We start from the raw sequence: 21249 nt of genomic DNA, 5'->3' as shown, positions 1-21249 counted from the left end.
AGTAATTACGCTAACAATGTAAAAAATACTACTCCCCTTCAAAATTGCACTATCGCATGCACTTTAAAACCACGTTTATACGGTCTCTGAAGGGCAGCAAATCATTATGAGACCAGTAACACGTGGATAGATGTCTACGTTGCATAAATGTTACATTGCAGTTGTTTTATGGCAATACTGTGAAAACAAAAACGTTTCTTTAAAACTCTGTTCTCTTATGCATTTTAACTACCTTATTTTGTCACAAACCGAAGTGTAATACATCACGCATAATACAACATATCTTACCAGTGTTTATCCGCTACTGATGTACTTGCTTCCAACAGAAGGGTTATTATATAGAATATAAGCAAAATCTACATTTATAAAATACGTTGTAAAGACATAAAGAACAAGCAAATATAAGCAACATGTGCATTTATAAAAGACATCGTACGGACACGAAACAATGGTATCACAGCAAGCGTGCCAGTTCGAGGTACACTACGGACGATTGCGAAAACGTGGTAAACAGGCCAAGGTCTATGGCATAAAAACCCTACTTCTTTGACCAACAAGTTCTATACTAACTGGAAGAGTGACGCAAAGTGTATAATTACGACTTGGATTAACGAAGCTCATCAGCCAGCATCCATATTGCGTTCGAACAACACTGGCACTATATTGGTAAAGAGTACAATTGTAATTAACCCAATGAGACTATACATAACATTAAGAGTTCAACTGTAGTCAGTTCAACTAGTATTTTATCATAACAACTTGACATTTATGAAAAAACCATCTAACGCCTCCACTGGTAGTGTGTTAAGTCCAAAATGCGGGCTCTAGAATTTGTGCAGGCTTCATTATATAGAGGTATTCCTGCAATGTGAATGCGGAACATCTAGTGCTACATCGTATAAACCCAAAGTTCAGGCCGACAGAGAAGTAAGCAGCTAAACAGGTATAATGAAGCTTAAAGCATGTGCGATATTGGTGTATCTACCAAACTGTAGCAGCTTTATGACACGTGGTATTAAGCAATTATGTAGATTAGCGTCTGTGTTTGTGTTGGTGTTCATACACGTTTCCTGATGCCTCCGTAACGTACTCCCTACTTCACCCGTAGTCTGATGTCTACTTGACACACTCATATTTGATCATTAGATCACTTTATTATATAGCATGCCATCTGTGACCTGATGTGTATATGCTGTTGCTCTAGTACGCAGCTTGATGTCTGTTAATACTCAAATGTGTTTCATGATGCCCGCACGAAATACATTCTTTCTAACTCACAGCCTGAGGTCTACGTTCGTAAATCTACATTTTATCAGTAAAGCTGTATAATATAGTATACGTTGTCCTACAATACGAAAACCGCAGGGGGGCCCTTCTGGCATCTTATGTAAAATTGTCGTAACGTTTTGAATGCTAGTAACCTGATATCGTGTGTTTTTAAGTATCATCCAAATGCGATTTAGTTCTGTGTGTATGTATGTTCTCTAAACCGACAGAGAAGGAATATCCCGTCAGACCCATATAAAACTGATCAAAAATGCTAAAATTAAGCTTACACACACCCGAGGCAGTGTTTTGTCCTTGCTATTCTGCTCTGTATAATGGCGTAAATGTGCCTTCAAAGTGTCAGTCGTTTGAAAGCGACTTGCACGTTGGACATGCGAAATGAATGTTCAACCCTATCTGAAACTTTTCCTTTACATGCCACTGTGACGTATTTACTTTTATTTTTATTCTCAGTAGTTTTCGCATTTCCATCCTGCATGACGTTATTTGTGTTCCCCTTTTTCTGCTTTAGCTCATTAAAAATTTTCATTACAGTATTGCCGCAATATCCACTGGCTGTAGCTATTTACGTAAGAATCCATTATCCTTTGTCTATAGTGACATTTTCGACATGGAACCGCAAGAGCTGATGAATCATCCTACACAAAAACGGCAGTTTCTATCTTCGGGGATGACAGGACGTAGCATTAATAATAACCTCGCTGTCAGTAGGTTTCCTGTAAATGCCAAATACATGTTTCTCAATCTGCTGAGCTACCATAACATTCAAGAAATTTATTGAATTGTTGTCTTCTACCTCTAATATAACTCTTGTACCAGAATGAAAAGTGTTTGGCGAAGATAAATCATCATCATCATCATCATTTAAGACTGATTATGCCTTTCAGCGTTCAGTCTGGAGCATAGCCCCCTTATAAAATTCCTCCATAATCCCCTATTCAGTGCTAACATTGGTGCCTCTTCTGATGTGAAGCATATTACTTCAAAATCGTTCTTAACCGAATCCAGGTACCTTCTCCTTGGTCTGCCCCGACTACTCCCACTCTCTACTGCTGAACCCATGAGTCTCTTGGGTAACCTTGCTTCTCCCATGCGAGTAACATGACCCCACCATCTAAGCCTGTTCGCCCTGACTGCTACATCTATAGAGTTCATTCCCAGTTTTTCTTTGATTTCCTCATTGTGGACGCCCTCCTGCCATTGTTCCCATCTACTAGTACCTGCAATAATCCTAGCTACTTTCATATCCGTAACCTCAACCTTGTTGATAAGGTAACCCGAATCCACCCAGCTTTCGCTCCCATACAACAAAGTTGGTCGAAAGATTGACCGGTGCACAGATAACATAGTCTTGGTACTGACTTCCTTCTTGCAGAAGAGAGTAGATCGTAGCTGAGCGCTCACTGCATTAGCTTTGCTACACTTCGCTTCCAGTTCTTTCACTAAGTTGCCATCCTGTGAGAACATGCATCCTAAGTACTTGAAACCGTCCACCTGTTCTAACTTTGTTCCTCCTATTTGGCACTCAATCTGTTTATATTTCTTTCCCACTGACATTACTTTCGTTTTGGAGATGCTAATCTTCCTACCATAGTCCTTACATTTCTGATCTAGCTCTGAAATATTACTTTGCAAAGTTTCAATCGAATCTGCCATCACAATTAAGTCATCCGCATATGCAAGACTGCTTATTTTGTGTTCACATAAAGATAAATAACTATGAATTTCTGTTTCGCTCCCATTAAATCAAATCCAGAGATTACCAAAATTCCTCTTATAATAAAAAGTTATGTCTTTCAATTCTTTTTAGTCTTTCGCTAACGTTCCTGTCAGACTGTTGCCCATAGCTAGGCCTTCTGCTTGATAGTATATTTTATTATTAAATCTGACATAATTGTGAACTAAAGAAATTTCTAACAAGTACACTAACTCAAATATCTCCCCTCAACTAAGCCTTTTTGACATTGAAACGTTCTTGTCTGTTATTTCAATACTTTCGAACAGAGGAACGTTTACATATTTTTTTACGTCAAATGAAGCCAAAACAGTGCTGACGGGAAAAGTTAAGTTACTTTAACACGTGGTCAATGCCTGACTGTTTTTAATATGTGTCGGAGTAGTAAAAATGTATAAATGGTTAACTTCTTATTTAGAACTCTGTTTAATTCATAATTAGATGGGCATCTATTGTCTACAATGGGACGTATCCCCATATCTTCGTTATCTGTCTTAATTTGGGACCTCGGTTTTTACTGAAACTGGTTATGAACGTAGCAAAACACGTGATCTAGGCAATAACGTATTCTAAAAGGATACCAGACTCTCGAATTCAATTGCGCGTCTGAATTCATGAGAGCGACCTGTCTCTCTGTCGGTCCAGCTGGAACAGTTCACAAACATGATCGAAAGGACCGTTAGCTCTAATGCGCTATTTCCAAATGTTATCGGCGGGAGTTGCTAGAAGCCAGTTAGGGGTGATCTAGTGACTCTTTATGTTACTTTTTTTCTAATTTAGGAGTTGGGTATCAGGGTGTTTCAAAAGTGAATGATTTTACTATTGATTAATAACGGTAATGGGGTATTGAAAATTTCAATCCTGCGTCGCGGGTCGGATTGAGGTTGACGATGCTTACACTGACCGGTTGAACAGTGTTACAGTGCAGAGGGTTGCTCTGGGACTGCCAAAAAAACGTTTGGACTTAAATTAGCGGAGCAATGACTTGCTTAATTTGTCTCGTGCGCCACAAAACTAAGAGGATATGGATTGTGGATGCGGTCGAGAATGAAAAGGACGACACCGAAGGGAGACGTAACGGACATTTCACGTTTATCTCAAGAAGGCGAGTTGTGTCATTTTACCTCGCAATCCTGGTCAGTGATAGCCGCTGGAATGGGAAGTAAGGGGGTCACGATACTTTTTTTACCACTATATAATTGCAGGTAGTGATACTATCCACATTTAGTACTGCGAACGGTATATCCCGGCGGTAAGTGACTTCGGATGCTGAAGTGAATTAACAGTGTTACAATTGTGAATACTGAACTGAATTCGGGAAAAGATGGGGTAATTTCGGTTGGATCATTCTTTACTGATACCTCACATGACTTTAGTGAACAAAGCTTATTTAAAAATATTTCCATTACAAATCATATTTTCACTAAGTTAGATAGCTGTTTCGAATTCCAGCTGGACCACGCAAATTTTCAGCCAGTCTTTCATCCAACCTTCACCTCTGAACAATGTGAGAAGCCGCCAGGAACGACAAATAGCTCAGCCTCCTTTCACCAAATGGATAACTGAAGTAGATAAAAGAATTTTGAAAATAAAATTGAAATGTTTTGTGAAATTATTTATCTGAAAGCAAGAAAGACAACAGATTAGAGAAATATTTGATTCACTCCATTAGCTTTTCTTAAGTATCCTAGTTACTACAAAGATATTGTATATTTTTGATAGAACAAGACCATACCCCATTTTTCCACATCCCAGTTTTCGTTTTTGTATAAGATTTCCTACAGAGATTAATTGTGTGATTTATGCATTTGACAAATGAGTGACACACAAGTCACTGAAATGGCATTCAGTTCGAAGTCTTGCACCTCAAAGAAAGAAGAATCAGTAAATATAACCGAAATGGATACAGACATTTTCAGTTCAGAAAATCATATAAGACGCGGATTGGATATGCTAAGAAAAAAGATTTCCAGTAGGATTTTTAAAATGTTTTAACTTGTATCGAGCATCGTTATTTCACAGGTGAAATGATGAAACACTTTTATTGCAGAATACCGTCGTATTTCCTGGTAAACTCACAGCACTATTATCATGTAAGTGCGTTAAAATATCATCATATTGTGGTTTATGGTCTGCGGGACTACTTCAAAAATTATATATAATTAAATGTTGACGAACATACAAGGGTAAATTTCTTGAGGTGTTGTTAATTCCAAATTTAGTGTTATACTATTTGTTCATATAACTACGCGACCTTAATACAGTCTAAGAAAAACAAAATACGCGCCATGCAGTTGTTAAATTGATCACAATCGACAAAAAATGTAAAATTGTAAACTTAAGGGCACAAAAGATAAAGGTGTGACGCAGCGCAAGTTCACCGTGCAGCTGGCAAGGACAGTATACAGGGGATACATCGATACCAGGGCATAAAGCCTCTGCGAATTTCGTTCCGTGTACTCAGTTGCACAGTAACTATGCCTCGCAGTCGGGTACGTGAACGATATAAGCAGGTGTGTAGTTGGATTGAAAGAAGAGGAAGAAAGCGGTCTACCAACACAGAAGAGAGAACGAGAGGACCGAGAAACGTCAGATAGACACTCACAGCACTAGATTAATCATTGTCATCGATGCGACGTGCTGCTGGTGCTACACTGACGAGAAGGACCATTAATAGTTGGCTCATAGAGTGGCGGATAATCTCACGGAGCCCATCGAGCCGCTGCCATTGCCTTCTGCACACCAAAGGGCCCGTCTGCAGTGGTGTCAGGCAAATTCGGGCTGGAATGTCATCTGTTTTCAGTGCTGGGTAATGTTTCTGAGTCCCTATGATCAACGAAAACGTATCTAGAGACGCACTGGACAGCGGTTTGTTACTAACTTGACTGTCGCCCGTTTTACGGTCCGACAGCTAGAAATAATGGTCTAGAGTGTCATTTCCTTTCATAGCAAGACCCCCGTGTTGTCATCTGTGATACTCTTATAGAATAGCGGTACGTCCACGACACACATTTCCTTGGTTTTTTTATCCTTCGTGACGAGCCATCCTGGGCTTACATTGCAGCAAGGTAATTCCCGGGAGCCGCGCGGGATTAGCCGAGCGGTCTCAGGTGCTGCAGTCATGGACTCTGCGGCTGGTCCCGGCGGAGGTTCGAGTCCTCCCTCGGGCATGGGTGTGTGCGCTTGTCCTTAGGATAATTTAGGTTAAGTAGTGTGTAAGCTTAGGGACTGATGACCTTAGCCATTAAATTCCATAGATTTCACACACATTTGAACATTTGAATTTCCGGGAACACATGGCGAGAGTCTCTGCTGCTTGTCATCGTGGTAGCGAAACCCTGCCCTGGCCAGCAAAATTACCCTATCTCTCCCCAATGGGGAAGGTTTGGATCATTATGGGCAGGGGCTCCAAACTAAGTCGGAATTTTGACGATCTAACGCGCCAATTGTACAAAATTTGTCACGAAATCCCTCAAGAGAACACGGAACAACGCTGTCAATCAATGCAAAGCCGGATAACTGCTTGCGTAAGAGCGTGAGGCAGACCAACGCCTTATTGACTTGCTCAATTCGCGAAGCTTTTTCCCTTCAATAAATCGTCCAATTTTTCTGAAAGTGTAATTACTTGTTTGTCTATAAATATACTTGACATCTACCGATATCCTTCCATTCGGACACTTCATTCGTAGATAGCGTTTTTTCTTTTTTACTTAGAGTGTACTTACTACAGTTACTACATGTCATTTCAACTGAGCACGACGTGATGGTGCCCCCGAACTCTCTAATACATTTCATCATCAGTTGATGTTGTTTGCGCTATTGACTAGGATGTAGAACATGCCAATTAGTCCAAGAGCACTGAATGTTATTCCTGTGAACATGCGGCAAATTGGTGACCATTTACATCAATGAAGTTAAAGAGAAATTAAATTGAATAAACATAACCGAACGCGCTCAGATACCAACAATTGAGAAACTCATCTACGGTACAGAGGGAGATGCTAACCAGAAAAGTTTCCGAGATCTCCAGCAAACTGCATTGACTCCGAGCATCTTTAATTCACAAAGGAGATGGTGAAATGTTTTGAGACCGCAGACAAAGACAAGTTTTAAGAAGATATCTGAATCCCCTATCGGACTCAATGCAAGTCACAGTTAGGAAAAATCGCGTCAGCTGTGTACGAGAATAATAAAATTGTGTGCTACCGAGAAGTCACCAGCGCAAACCACACTAGTCAACAGCAGCAATCTTAAGATATATGGGAACTTTTCTTCATCCTCCAACGTACGGTCAAGAATGCGGAGAGGAATATTCGAGCTCGGGTAGCCGATAAGAAGAGCCATCCCTCTCGCTGAACTGAAGAGCTGTTATCCTGCAGCGGTGGCCGCGAGCAGCAGACGGCGGAACAGGAAGATCGATGTGGGATACGTCCGCCGGCCAGTGATGCGGCATAACTCGCTGAGGCCGCGACCGGAAAGGCCACCTGAACAAAGCAAAGCCAAGCACAGCGCAGCGCAGCACACCATGTCAGGCTGAACCGCGGCCGCCGCGGCGGAGGCACAGTGGCGGCGACGGCCAGGTCACGCGAACCCGGCTGTATCTTAGGAGTGGAACTGCGCTCCACCAAAGCTGCGGTTCTGTACAGAACATGACGTAGTAAATGCTAGGATTAGTAGCATCGGTATGAGAGGGAACATAATAGAATGTGGGAGAGACAAACTGGAAGCCGACGTCTTCTCTTCGTTTTTTTCGTTTTTCACATAATTAATGAGTTCAAATGGCTCTGAGCACTAGGGAACCGCCCGAGGCAGGATTCGAACCTGCGACCGTAGTGGTCGCGCGGATCCAGACTGTAGCGCCTAGAACCGCTTGGCCATCCCGGCCGGCTCGTATAATTAAAACCGCACGTAGTTCAGTGCTAGTCAGTCATGTATTCTATAATTGCACAAAACGTAAATTGTATTTTATAAGTAATAAAAATTAGGTGATCGCGTAAAGGATGAGCTTTTATGTAACCAAGGAAATTACTTTTGGTGAAAGTGCACTTTACATGCACATACGTAAGATATGTAAGAAGATGGGATCCGTTGGTAGGACATGTTCCGAGACATCAAGGTATCACCAATTTAGTACTGGAGGGCAACGTAGAGGGTAAAAATCGTAGAGGGAGACCAAGAGATGAATACACTAAGAAGATTCAGAAGGATGTAGGCTGCAGTAGGTACTGGGAGATGAAGAAGCTTGCACAGGATATAGTAGCACGGAGAGCTGCATCAAACCAGTCTCAGGACTGAAGACCACAACTTCAACTAACAACAACATAAATAATCTTTATTATTTTTATTGTTGTTTCTCGTACTCAGTAGAATGTTCGTCTCCATAATCAAAGGCCTGACTTTTCTGTTATTGTTGATAAATGCGAAAGTTATTTGTGAATAACTGAAAATAGAAATAAGTTTTATGTAAGTTCGATGAAATAACGAAGCAACGTCTGATACGTTTTAGTTCTGCATTTTTTTTTAATTTCACCTTTTTTTTTTTGAAGAAATCGTATTTTTACCTCCATACAGTAAACAAGTATTTTTTTTTAAATTTTTGATACGACATCCTTCTGTCTCATTTTACAAAATCAGCAGCCTCGCTTAACCCAGATAGTCCTGAATTTTTTTTTTAAACATTGATTTAAATCTTATCTACATTCATTCACAAGGTTGTAAGGAAGAAAGTGAAAACAATTATGAGTATTTATTTTTATTTGGTATTTCCAAAAATGGGCGTCCTTCCAGAAGGACGTCAGGACAATAAGGGAACATGTTTTTAAAGTATATGACATTGCACAATTAACTTGTTTTGGTTTTTATACTTTCAAATAAACATAAATAAATTTGAATTATGGGCTAAAAGAGCTAATAAATACAAAAACAAAGAAAATAACCTATACACATATTTTATGCACTAGTATGATAAGACAAAAAGTAACAAACATGTAGTGGTTCGTCACATTTTACGCACATAGTAGTAGTTTTTTTGTGGCAACTTCGACATTTCAGCTGCTTCTTCTCTTTTGTTATCTCGTCCGTTGGTAATTCAGCAACATAATGTTTTCTTCCATCAAATCTAGAATCTAGTTTTGCCCTCTTACTAGGACGTCCTCTGCTGGTAGTGACTCTTTTGTTACTTTCAAGATTTGCAGTGAAAATGCGACGACGAAATGTCAGGTGATCTATTGGTTCTTCGTTGTGCTTGTAAAGATCACAGGCATTTTGCTCTGCAATGTCTTATAAAATGTGCAATGATCGGGAAATACCACTTTTTCCCTCTTATGGAGCATCCATATAGGGATACATTTTGGTCAGCTCGATCTACGCTTCCCATATGAGTATTGTAGGGGTTTAATAAGTTAGGTTGACGCATGCTAATCTTTTTCTTTTGTTCACTGGAACATATTGCTACAGAGCGTAGTGGTTGTACTCTATCAAAGTTGGTAGCTATAGTAACAACACTGTTGTGATTCCAACGTACAATGGTAATCCCGGATGCTGAGTCAGAACAAATTTAATATGATCCTCTATTTTCTTTTATCATTTTATCTACAGATGATAGAGTATAATTCTTAACTCTGTTTCCTCTTATTGTTCCTGTTGCTTCCACGCCCCTCTCTTTTAGGTCATGTAGCGCAGTAGCATTGAGCTGACTTGCTGGTAATTTATCTACACTTGGATTTTCTTCAGCACTCGAATCTTCATCTGTTACGTCATCAGTTGAATTTAAAGGAGGTGTAATGATACATTTACACCAGTATTAGGTATTTCCTCATCTTTTGATTCTAATATGTCCAAAAGTTCAATAAGTTGGTTGGTTGGTTTGAGGGATTAAAGGGACCAGACTGCTATGGTCATCGGTCAGTTCAATAAGTGTACATCGTTTTCTGTGAATACAAAATGACAACATATTATCCTAACGTCCTTCTGGAAGGACGGTTCAAAACATTATTGAATTACAACTGACGAAAACTTTCAATCATAATATGAACCCATAAATAATATAGGTTAATTCTTTACGATATTATATGACAAGTTTCAGAATTATTGACGCAATATGAAAGAAAATATACATACCCATCGATGATAAGGTCAGTCAGTTCGTCCAAGGTAAAATCGGCCCTATTTTCTAGACACAGTTTCTCACTCACTATGAACGACAACGTCAAATTGACTGTCGCAACGTGCAAATGACACAGCCTACTTCACATAACAATGTGTCACAGTCCGTTGGAAAATGCGTTATTCGCAAAAATAAATAATTTCAACAGTGAGTTGCGTCGTCCTTCCAGAAGGACGTCAGGGTTATCTGGGTTAAATGCTGGCAATTAGAGCTTTGCTATAAATACTGCTTTTTTAGTAACAAACATGAGGGTACCAACACAAGACAAAACTGTTCCATTGATTATGCCACCCTTTGTATAATCTCATTTTCTAGGCGGATCAGCGCTTACGATTTCTAGTGGAGTTTAGTAAGAGAGCGATGGCGTATGCAAACAAAGCGATCGAAACGAGGTAACACCTGACAGGTATGCAACACACCAAACGTACAGGTAATGCCACTACAAACGCAACTTAACAAAGCTACAGGGAGAACTGTTGCAATCTACGATTAATTTTGGTGATGTATGATAGCTTAAGTTTGTTTTACAACTACAGTTAGGAAACACATTTGCCATGTGGCCCTCAAAGGTCAAGTGCCTGCATCACACGGAAGTGATGAGACGCTTTGTGTGTTCTGTTATTCAATGACAATATCCTTGAAGCAAATGCTATTGAGGTATCATCTGTGTAGTCCAAGGGACACGCTGCGATTTCGGGAATGAGAAAATTGACTAAATGGCAAAGAACGTAACAAAGAATTGCGTACAAGTTCACGAGGATAATACAGCTGCTGGTGTCAAGGACATTGTAACGTTTATAGCAAATCGGTACGGCGTAAATCGTAATGTTTATGCAATAAGTTATAAGCCCTACTATGTGGGTAGAATATTGAGCTATGTGGGTAGAATATTGAGCTTATGTGATGTCTTCGTCACGAGTTAAGGCATCACAGTCCACTTGGAGACAGCGTCTTCGCTTATCGTTGGCATGATCATATACGGTATCATGGTTTTTCCGTAGACTTGACTGGTTCGATGTAGCTATCACAGCTCAGAGTGTTTGCCGGCGGCCGTAGCCAAGTGCGGTAGCTCGTATCTGAGGACAGGATTAGCAAAGTGTTTTAATCTACCTGGGAATTTATGTTAAGTGTCAGTTATATTGAATGTGATTATAAGCTAAGAGCACTTTATGACAGGTATGAACTACTATAATCTCATTAAAATAACGTGCTCGTTGACGTCTGTCACATACTGCTATAATGTTGCCACATCCCCTGCCGGATGACCCCCGTTTACAGGCGATGCACAAACACAGCGGGTCACTTCGTAAATGTTGTGGCTGGTTCAAATGGTTCAAATGGCTCTGAGCACTATGGGACTTAACTGCTGTGGTCATCAGTCCCCTAGAACTTAGAACTACTTAAACCTAACCAACCTAAGGACATCACACACATCCATGCCCGAGGCAGGATTCGAACCTGCGACCGTAGCGGTCACGCTGCCCCAGACTGTAGCGCCTAGAACCGCACGGCCACTCCGGCCGGCTGTAAATGTTGTTAAGGAGTAACAATGTTTGAGACGGTCAACGCGAGGTATGATAAAAATTGGAGTTGCTCTGAGGACAGCTGATTTTGTGAGACGAGCGACTGATCTGTGACTGATCTGCAGGAGACGGCGCGTTTTGTAGACCTGAATTTAAATTCGTGTCCTAACCAAATCTCAGACTCGTGGTGTGCAATGTATCCGAGAAAACGGCCATAAACAATCTGCGGCAGAACTAAATTCACGATCACTTTGTTCACAGCGTTTAAGACTAACTCTGCAATCAAATCCAATTAAAAAACATTTCGGTTTTAGAGGTAAAAGCAAACTGTTACTTCACACTGTCATTGTGTACGTGTACTTACACTCGACCTGACCACACCAGCTGCTTGCAGATTATATGCAACGCAAACAGATTCCAAACGAAATAATACAGACAGGAATAACAATAAGAGAAAATAATGAAGTAAATGTGATGATGATTATGACTCGGCAGAGTATTGGAAATTAAAAAAAAATACATGTCAACCAATTAATCGAATAAAAATAATAATCACTCTTGCGCTGCACTGCCGAAGGTTTTTAGGAGCCTTCAAATATTCGTTATCACTCAATGTCATGTGAAGCTTAGCTAATGTAAGCCGATGTCTTTGATTATAATAACTGTGCATGTGATGCTGAATCGCATCATGTGTGTGATCCAGTAGTGCGACACAGGTTTTTGGGATCCAAACATATCAAGAAATCACGCTGGACAAGAAACTGGAAGAGAAGTGACTAAGTGTTGTTGCTATTTGGCTATGGCGAGCGGTACGGGCGCGACGCTGAGGTTCTGATTGGAGGAAACCAGGTACAACGCATGAAGTGTCAACTAGCATGTAATTATAATTGGACTTTACCTTAGACAAGGAAATGTCTATGGCATTCTTTCCACCAATTTTAAGTGCTTTTTAGTGATTGTCATACAATAACGTCATTTGCAGCAGGACTTACTAAGCAGAGCCACGACTGAGCGCAATCGTCTGCAACAAGAGGGCAGTCAACATTGGAACATGTCAGGGGAGATACAGGTGTGAGATTTTGCTGATGCTGTTCGTGTTGTGTCATGTAGTGTGGGAGTCAGAACCGACACAAACATGGAACGAGAGAAGTTTCTATGACCAGTGGCAGGAATGCCAGATGATCTGTACATAGACTTCCAAATCAATAGAGCTCTCCATTTCTAAAAATAAAATTCACAGAACCTCTTGTTATGAGGTGGCTTGATTTCCTTCCTGTGAATCCTTCATGCAAGTACTGTACTCGCTATTACTAATCGTAGGCCGTCCGTGGTGGCTGAGCGGTTCTAGGCGCTTCAGTCCGGAACCGCGCGACTGTTACGGTCGCAGGTTCGAATCCTGCCTCGGGCATAGATGTGTGTGACGTCTTTAGGTTAGTTAGGTTTAAATAATTCTAAGTTCTAGGGGACTGATGACCTCAGATGTTAAGTCCCATAGTGCTCGGAGCCATTAGAACTAACCGTAGAACGCAAAGTAGGTACCGTCTTCCTATTACTCAGCGCTGGTGCTCTCAAGTCTGCGACTGAACGGGAGCCTGACCAGCGATAGGCTGCTGGTTACGTCAGCGTTGACATGGAACGATGCTCTCTTTGTCTTCCTGGAGGTGTGGCGCTGCCCGATCTTTCCATTGGTGCGCAGGTCAGCTCCTTCTTGATACCATTTCGCGGCGCTATGCTGGTCGGTGTGCAGTCGACGCTTAATGACTGCACAATACACATACAAATGCAGTCCTCAAGCATACTGTTAGGCTGTAACCCCATATACTGGGGAACTGTTATTAGAGCTGAGGTGTTGTAACTTGGCCAAATTCGAATGTAAAAAGGAGTGGGAGACTGTAAATCTGCCGAACGGCCCCTGGGGAAAAATATCCACCCACATTTACCAGAGAGCCAAAGGTACGCTGAAAATTTCGACATTCAATATACTCAACTGGTGTAGGGAACAGGAGGCAGTTTGCAAGGATCGTTGTCAGGCCGAAATTCAACCACAGCTGATACTGTAAACATGTATATGGAATCCACGTAATACCGTCACCACACTGCAACTATGCGGCGAACCAGGACATCAAGCATGTATAATTTGGTTGTCCTAGGAGCAGAAGAGAATAAAAGCTGACAACTACGTGATTTTCAGCGAGAATTATGCAAGTACATTAATGAAACTGGGAAGCTTAAAGTTGTCAAAGGAGTTGTAACAAAGGCACAAAAAAAACCGGTAGTCCAAACTAAAGGTTAATGAAACTACATATATGTATCTTATGGATTTACTGAACAGCATCACGGCTGCAGGTTGTCCATTAACGGTAACTGAGCTCCTTGACGCAACATGGAACACACGATAGAACTACATGTTACATTCAAAACTACACCACAAACTCTTTCTCGTCTTCCAGTTTCTTGTATTCATGTGAAATGCGCTGACACCAGTTGCATTTGTTCTTATTCAGTTTTAGTATAATTCGCATCTTATAAAAATAAAAAATTAGATCAATACGAAAATTCAAAATACCCCCGCACAAGGTCAAGCGACGTTAGCAGCGTCCATATTCGATGAAGTTCTGTCGATTTATTATTGTTATTATTTTCAATCAGTTCAGTACCCTTGAATTTTGTAACCTATGATTTCACTGTGTGTATTGAAAAGACATTAGTATAATACACCATAAGAAAAACTTTCATCTGAACTGTTGCGAACTATTTTCACAACCTGAATATCATAATCAGAAATATTGTCGGCGTGACATTTTGCATTGTTCACTGGTCGGAGATCGTCATTGCAGGAGGGGATAGTTTATAGCTCAAGGTAGCCATTGCCAATGCTGTTATCTGCACATAGCTACCACTGGTCATTAGAAGAAAAAACTTTCTCCTTTCAGCCATGGATGTAAAGAATTAGGCATGAGAGGAGATCTCCATCTAACGTCACATATCTGTCTCAGCTGACTACACACTTCCTCCCACACCACTACATCACACTGAGTTTAGGGGTGTGGGGGAATTGAAAAAAACTGCGATAATGTCACATTTCCGTAGCAATTCAGTTGCACTGCCGACAACTTGCTTTCATATTTCATACTTCTAAACCACATAGATCACAAAACTAATTTTCACTATTAATTACATTTTTCGAGGTGAAATCATGACAAAAGTTTTTATCTGGTAAAAACTGTCGCCATACGGACAGGTGAAGTTATTTTTTCCGCAGATTGTCAACTGCGGTTTCCATGTAATCGTGACCTTCAGTTCCATAATCGAAAAAAGCCTTTCACCCACATACTTTGACTGAAATCTGACATTTTAAATCTAGTTATGGAGACGTCAAAGTTCTTCACAAGGAAAACAATTTAGACTTCCTGGAGGGTTTCAGCCTAGGGAAAAAAATATAAATAAAAATAAAAATATTGTTTTTTAAGCGGGAATCACATCGCTGGTCAGTCAGTTCCAACTGCACGTGTACAGGGTCGTTTTTAATTGCAACGGCAAACGGTCTGAAGAAAACAGCTCGGAGGCACATGCAAGGTTGGCACTGTCCTCAAAAAGTTTAGGAAACTATTCCGGTAAGTCATAAACTCGCGTCCTACTGACTGCAGAGAACTGAGGGATATGGACGCTGTTTTATCGCAGAATTTGTCCTTTTCACTATGCGATATCATTTAAATGCCTCCGCATCAAATCAGAAATAAGCTATTTATTACCTTGCAGTATCTTACTGTGGACAGTGTGTAGTCAAGTCCACTTAAAACGGGAGGTGTGCTATCCATTCCAGGTGTTTTAAATTGCGTTCCTGCTCTTATTCTTGGCAATGGCCTTGCCTCAGTAGAAACAGCGGGTCCCGTCAAATAAAACTGCTGTATGGCTTAGCTAGCGCTTGGATGGGTGACTTTCCAGGTTTGCCGAGCGCTGTTGCAACTAGAAAGCACTCAGCCGTTGTGAGCCCAATTGAAGAGCTACTTGACAAAAGTGGCGGCTCCTATCACGAAAACTTAGAACAGTCAGGAGACAGGTGTGCAGACCACATTCCCCTCCACATCCGTATCCAGTGACGCTTACGGGCTGAGGATGAAACGATCGCCGGTCGGTACCGTTGGGTCTTGCGAGGCCTGTTCGGACGGATTTCTCGTTCTTTCCGCATAAATTCAACAATAGGGGGTTTTAAATCGAAAAATCGTTCCAGGCATGCCCCTTGACTTAACCGAAATACTTTCCAGTAATTTATAGCGTTCAATTCCATCGAAACCGTGAAATAGTGCGTGCAGCTTCAGAAAAATTAGTATTCGTACCACCAAATTCATCATGTGCTCCATCAGTACAAATTTAGTAAGTGTTTAAGTGGCTTCTACATGCGTCGTAATGTCGTTCCTTAGGAAATTTCGGGTGGCCATGATCATGTGACTGTGTATCGCATATCAGACATTGAGAGTTTCTAGTCTTCCCTTGTATCATTCCCATTTATTTTAAAGACTTGTGACGGCAGGTTGCTAAACAGTCGCTTTATGTGCAAAGAGCCACAGGGCCTGTGGACTAACAAGTGGTGAAGGGGCAAAATGCGCTGACACCATGATTCTGGTGGCGACCAAAAACCGCCGCATCGCAGTCTATACACTTCAAAATGTAAGTACAAACACACACACCCATGCCCGAGGGGAACTGGAACCTCCGCCGGGACCAGCCGCATGAAAAATCTATCTTCCAATATGGGTAATTGTTTGAGAGCAAACGAAAAGTTCTAAGCTAGTCACTAATAAAAATATGATTTGGTACTGTGGCTGAATCCTTAATTAATAAATTACCATAAGTTCTATGTTGATGTAGTTTAGGAGAGTTTACTTTGAAGTAACAAATTTCTACGTGTATAAACGCCTGAAGACCGACAGGACGGGCTCTAAACTCATTGTTTTTTGTTAATTTAAATATGAAACAAACAAAAATTAGTGCAACAGAAAATAAAAATAAACAATTATTTCACACAGCTACGGTTAACAAATGTAGCCGGTAAGGCGACAATTAATTCAAAGCGAAGAATTTTGTTGACAGTGACAACAGCCGCGGAAGCCTACGCTTTCAAGTGTACTAAAACATTGAAAATGAAAATGTTGGTAGCAAATTTTTTGAAATAAGAATAAAAATGCTCGATATCCTAAACTGGCTACTCATCCTGCACAGAATGATACTTCATAGCCTTGTTGGAGTCGAGGCAGCTCTTGAGGAACACGGACAGTCGTCAAAATATTGTCTTTAAGATGGAAACGACAATTTGAATGAATACCCGCAAGCAAACCATTGAGCATTTATTTATTAAAATGGGCTCAGAACGACATAGCGTTATTGAAACCGCTCCATGAATCGGTATTCAGGCGACACCATATGTACCTAATATGTTTTAAATTACCGGGCGGTATTTTCCCAGTATTCATACCGAGGGTTCTATTGGTGACTAAAAGATATTGTCAGGTGTATTGCAAAGTCCCTGAGCAGGGATCATTTGTATACTCAACAAAAGGATGGTCTCAGTGTCACTGTCTTACAGTACAAGGTTAAAGTAGTAATGTTACACACTTCCTCCTGCTCAGGCAAGTGGAGCAGAGAGGTTGACTCTTTTTTATTAGATTTGGACTACAGTGAGCTTGGTGGGGCATAGAGACGCACCACTAGTTAATGGGCGATTCTTCGAAAAACCAAACAAAAGAAATTTTTTTTCTGTATTTTCATTCCCATGCATTCCAATTTGGATATGCATAGCAAATGGCTGAAAATTTTACAATATATTCCTAAGATCCAGATTTGAACGTCCTCCAAAATTTTCTCGACGTCTTTATCCGTTTCCAAGGTACAGAGGTTCAAATTTACTCTCCTTGTTCATGGAAAGCGCGCAAGTAAAACCCGATGTGAGGAGAAAACTTTTTTTTTTTTTTTTTTTTTTTTTTTTTTTTTTTTTTTTTTTAAAATTGACGGAGCTCGAAGAAATATGCTGTAAAGTGTCTCCGTTATCATCTGGAAACCCCATGTTATATCACTGAAGCACATTCAAAATGTCCTCGCACGTAAAATCTGGTCTGAGGTGTAAAATTAATTTTGTGTTGTTTCAGTTTCGCGTAAGTAAACTATCTAAATCCTACCGATCAATGCACTTCTTCTCATATGAGTTACATGACCTAGTGGAGCAGGAAAAGAAGGGAACCCGTAGAGAAACGACCCTTCCGGAATATAAAAAATGTGAACATGTTCCGGTTTATTTAAAAGTGGGATACCCGGTGTCTATTTTACTTTCCTGAGTACCTTTAAAAATACTCCCAGCAAATTTATGATGTGAACATATTCACGCTTTTCTTTAGGATGAGAGAGATGAAGACAGTGATAGTGGCAAATGGACGGATTATAGTACACACTGTAAGGTAGGAGACTGTGGTTGTTTTATAGAAAGAGCGAAGGAGACAAAGGCAGTGCAACAGAGAGAGATTGGCAGACAGGGGCAGAACAGTGGCAGGAAAAGAGAATGAGGAAGAGAGCGACAGCTACAGTGAGAAGCGACAGCAGTAGCAGAAAGGAACGAATGAGAAATTAGCAGTAAGAGAGAAAAAGAGGGAGACTGTGAGAGTAAGTGGAGTCTGCAGTATTCGGACACAACATAGGAGACGTTGGCTGCAACACAGGATACAACGACAGAGAGACACAGAGAAATAATGACAATAATTTTGGTTGAGCGAGTGACTGAGGAAGGGCAACTGGGAGTGAATGGGTAAGCGAGAATTACAGCGGGGAACTAGTGGGCGTGAGTAACAGAGGAGCTTGTGAGAGTTTAAGAATTGCATGATAAAGAAGCACTAATATGTTCGCAAGCCGGAAGTTACGGGAAAATTTTTTAAAATTCCTGAGTAAAGTAGAATGAGGCTACTGTTACCCCACATTTCGATCAGAATCTTCTGAATTAACAGGAAGATTTTCGCAGTTTTTGTGCTCCATTAGGGGCATTTATCCACTGGTTGCAATACTGATCGAACAATTTACTGCCATATAAGGTCGTCATTATAACTCTGAAATCGTAAGAAGTGTATTTCGTCTCCGACTGGGTGCACTGCGGAGAAAACGAGGGGGTGAGTATTCACAGATCGGAAGGCGACGGAAGACGTGGAGTAAGGACCTCAGGTTTACAACTCCCGTCTGCTCCAGCGGCGCGGACATACTGGCATGGAAGACACGAACTTCGGGGCCATAAAGTGCGGCCCGCTTCCTCCTGGTATAGCGGCGGGCTGCAGCATTGCCACCTCGCTGCCCGCCATCCTTCGTCGCCTGTCGTCTTCTGCTAGGCGCCATTAACGAGCGCGGAGGGAGAGAGACGCGCGGCTGTAAATGTAACACGCGGCCTAGACGCGCCCGGTCTCCTGTTTTAGAGCGGCGCGTCTTAATGATGGGACGGCTAGGGGTAGGAGAAGCAGGAGAGGGGGAGGGGAGGCGTTTTACGACAGTCGAAGAGTGACCGCCTCCCCTAGGGTGCTGACGGCTGCGGGCGTCATCGGGTCCGGCGCACTAAACCGTGCCTTAATGGAGGTGTGGCCTGCAAAGTGCCGCTGGGCACTGATGCATGGACCGCCGATCTGCTCTGCCCCCAGTCCCCCGGTTGTGGCTCGAGCTGGGCTAGCATCTCCCGAGGGCGACAAAGCCGCGTCCGGCGGGGCAGTCCAGGTGCCTTTTGGGACAGTTTAAACTACTGAAACGTCCGTGTTGCTTTTATCAGATTCTTTTGCAGTGACTCTGATGCACCTTACTTAGGTAATCGCAGCGTTCTTTCGAAATTTTCCCGTCAGAGTTTCCTGTTCAGAGAGCGGGAGGCTATTTGGGCGCTGCGTGTTGCCGTGGGGTTCTCTTCGAGAGTAGTGCCATGGCTTACTTTGGAGCCGAAGTTTGTGTGATTGCTCCTGGCGGGGTGCTCCGAGAGACGCGGACTGTGGCGACAAGCGTCAGAGCAGTCGGCGTTAAGTGTGTCTAAGGTGGCTGTTACTTGAGAGGTAGCGCAGGAAGGCTTGGAATTGGTAGAGGAATGTGTGTCTCTAAGGGTTCTATTAGTATCCTGAAGAGGAGATCAGAAGACTGTGTGGTACTTTCGAATCCCTTGGATCCAACTCTTGTGGAGCCTGCACGTGATATTGTGGCAGACTATTTTCGAAATCATGTCAATTATTCTTGATACGTGGGGAGGTGCTGGCGCCAGTCACTTTCTCCGTTCGATTCACCCGGATCAATTGTTTCCCTCTGGCGTTGCTTGTCTTTGTCTCGTTAGCCGGCGGTTGTGCTGGTGGGCTGGCGGGCAGCCTGGGTTTTGGCTTCGGAACGGCCGGTACATGTCGCTGCTCAAAGCGTGAAACTTGTGTTTGCGTAGAGTTAGCTGGATTTGACCGGTGTACTATATGTAAGCTCGGAGTGCAGAAGTAGGCCTGTCATTGCAAGTTCTTGAGGCGTGACTGGGCCATGGTCTTCTACACAGGACGCTGAGCAATGTGTTATTCATTTTGGCTAGTGGAGTTCAACTATGTACCACGCAGCTGTCTGTTGAAGAAGTAGACATTCAAGCCTTCTAGTTCTGCACTCGGACCTACCCGTGTTATCACTAGCTTCTACCTTTTCTTATGAGTGCCAATATTGTTTTGGAACTGGCACGTACTGGTGTAATAATATTATGTTTTGTCTTATCGTTGTCCTTTTAAAACTAGTCTGTTTGTGCTGGGGCAAATTTACATATTTTGAAATTTGAGATCTATAGTTAATTCTTTTAACCATTTTTAATTTGCCTTTTTCTTGATGTGATCATCTTCGCAGAATTTTATCTTACTATATTTTGGGGCTGTTAACATTGTTTCTTTTGGCTGTGGCTGTGTGTTTGTGCCTTTCTGTTGCAGCACTGCAGCGGGCACCTCGTCCATGTCTAAATCGATGTCCGGAGTACGACGCCTTGGCTGACGAGTACCAGAGGGAACGGGAGGTTCTTTTGGCCAAGGGAAAAATGGCAACCGATACGGCGGCCACTGAGTTCTTCGGGTTGCAGTGAGTGGGGATCTTGCATTAAGTTTTCTCTGCATTGGCACACCAAGGCCTCTGTTCCGTTTGCTATACTGGTTATATACTTGCTTTCAAAATCGTAAAGGAAGGAGACTAGTGTTCTGAATTATACCTTACGAGCAGTGGGAGTTGAATTTATGTTCATATTAAAGAGAAATACTTGATGGGTAGCGGAAATTGGAAATTATGTGAATTGTCCTATTGCGCTTGCACAGGTGACCTATTTAAAATAAACTTATTTCATCTTTGTTATTCAAGTGCCCTTTGTTAAATGAAACTGATTTTACATTTTATTATTGAAGTGCTAACAGTTAGTATAGAAGTTATGAGAAGTTCTTGTTTGCACCTAGTTCAATTAGAAAGGTATTGTGTAATGTTTTTTTCTGACTTGTGAATAAGAGACACTTGTAGAAAACTTTGGTAAATACTGT

Source organism: Schistocerca serialis, chromosome 5 (genome assembly GCF_023864345.2).
Source record: "Schistocerca serialis cubense isolate TAMUIC-IGC-003099 chromosome 5, iqSchSeri2.2, whole genome shotgun sequence".
Lineage (NCBI taxonomy): Eukaryota > Metazoa > Arthropoda > Insecta > Orthoptera > Acrididae > Schistocerca > Schistocerca serialis.
This window is presented reverse-complemented; position numbering follows the sequence as displayed.